Below are 2246 nucleotides of genomic sequence, written 5' to 3'. Positions count from 1 at the left end.
TTTATTTTTTATTAATTTATTTCACAAAAGGATCATCTCCTGATCGATCCGGGAGATTAATCAATCATTTCCGTTCATCGTACATCGTGCGGTCAGAAATCATTTAAAATTTAAAATTTAAAATTGAATATAAATAGTACTTAATGAAAAATGACCGTACGATGTACGATGAACATACATGATTGATTGATTTTCTAGATCCCCACAAAGAGGATTCGGAGAGGATCCTTTTCCATTTATTTCATACGTACAACATAGCAATATCATTGTGAACCGTTATTATAACACGTAAAATTTCATACCATAAAAAAAAAAACATGGGTAAATTACATTTTACCCCCTTAAGTTTGGGGTCGATTTCAATTTCTTACAACATCTTTAAAACATTTTAATTTCATACATTTACTTATAATTTTATTTCAATTTCATACTCCTTCCCTGCAACCCAAACACCCCACCCCACTCCACCCAAAACCCAAAAAAACCCAGCTATTCAACCCGCAACCATGGTTGGTGAAATCAAGCCGAAGACAAATAATCGAAGTCCAAACCGCCTCTGCTCCCGCAGCCCATCACCATCTTCAAGCCTAGCAAAACGTAGCAGCAATCCTGCACCCACCATCGCTGCCAAGTCTCTTGCACCGCTTGATTTGAAGGTTTATGGTTTGTGGGGCTTAGTCGTGGAAGGAGGCACGAAGACAGAGATGATGGTCGTTGGTGGATGGAGTCGACGATGAAGAGGAGAGAAGGGTGGATAGGGCTGTAGATGAGAGAAGGGAGAAAGAGGGTAGGGGTGAGTGATAGGTAATTATAACGCACCACAAAGTAGCACACAATAATCCTATTAATTTTCCTTATTAACACTAAGATTTGTCAATTGTAGCATATGAAAATAAGGGTCTTTCCCGCAGAAGATTGTTTTATCCAAATACTTAAAAATGTCACAAAAACAGGGTGGCTGTCTCCACTGACCAGCCACCGAACAATAATTATTAAACTAACTTACACTTATCCAAATGCAACAAAATTTTATACACATAAACTAGACACACAGTACGACAGTCTCACAAATTTTTGGGATTTTTGGAGTTGATTTGCTATTTAAATTAAATCGTACAAAAACAGTACAGAAACAGATTTTAAATAATACCAATAGATTTTAATTCACAAGTTAAGAAAACAAGTTAGGGGACATGCTATCCACCACCAAATAATCATGTAAGTATGTTATGTTTCATTCAAATCCCTTTTATTTCCAGATGAAGATGCTCAAGTTGGCTCACTGTTAGAACTCAACCTATTACTCTTTCTTACGTAGTATGTTAAGAGAATGGTGTTTTCAACTTAACTTAGTCCCTAGCATGCAATCTAGAATTGTGTGTTCATAGATTTAACAAGTAGAAATCATTAAGAATAAAAAGAGTTTGAGTCATCACAAGGCATCGTAAGTACTGGTGTTGTCTTACTTATCATAGAAATCGTTTCACATGTTAACCACAATTAACAAGTGCTACTCTAGAACATATGTAGGTCCTCATTCAACAAGGGCAGACAGACATATATTCATAGCATTAAAATCCTAGATATGCTCACTATGTATGCATCCATAGAAACACATAAAGAATTTATCAATGACATAAGTAGTGAAACAATTTTCATCCTTTCATAAAAATCATTCAAACAAAATATTACAACAAATTTACGATCATATTCGGGGCTTCAAAACAGCCCCTAACTACTAAAAATTAGTTACACATAATTCTTAAATTAAACCAAAAGTTAAACATGAATTTGAGAAGATAAAACCAAGAAAAATGGAGTGAAGCTTCTTCTCCCTGCTCTCTGCCGTTGTCTCTCCCCTCTCTCTGCGCTTCTTCGCACTGCACTCCTGACTTTCTTTTCTCTTATTTTGCTGTCAGTTCTTTTTCTTCCGCACAGTACATGCCCTCTCTCTTCTCTCCCCCGCCAGTCTATGTCTCCCGTGCGCTGCTCCTGTCCTCCTCTTATTCTTCTTTCATTTTTTTTTATTCCTTCTTTTCTTTTTCTTGTCTGCCATGCCTCTTTCTTTATTCTTCTCTGTTTTTCTTTCCGTTAGTCCTCCACTTCTTCCACTTCTTGCTTTTCTTTTCCTATTTTATTTCCACCAGTTCGTGTCTCTCATGCCCTGCTTTCCGTCCCATTTCTTTTATATTTGTTTTTTCTTTTTCTTAGCAGTAGATGCTCTCCCACTTCCGTCCCATTTATTT

At 36.5% G+C, this 2246-nt stretch overlaps 1 long non-coding RNA gene across 1 annotated transcript; it reads right to left on the bottom strand.

Annotated features, from left to right (window-relative positions):
* Nucleotides 1-261: 261 nt before the first annotated feature.
* On the bottom strand, nt 262-1963 carry LOC139195195 (uncharacterized). Its single transcript, XR_011579832.1, has 2 exons — nt 1807-1963; nt 262-760 (listed from the first exon to the last, which is right to left on the bottom strand). It is a non-coding gene; the product is annotated as an uncharacterized lncRNA (long non-coding RNA).
* Nucleotides 1964-2246: the final 283 nt, after the last annotated feature.

The sequence above is a fragment of the Malus domestica genome, chromosome 04, assembly GCF_042453785.1.
Source record: "Malus domestica chromosome 04, GDT2T_hap1".
Classification (NCBI taxonomy): domain Eukaryota; kingdom Viridiplantae; phylum Streptophyta; class Magnoliopsida; order Rosales; family Rosaceae; genus Malus; species Malus domestica.
This window is presented reverse-complemented; position numbering and strand designations above follow the sequence as displayed.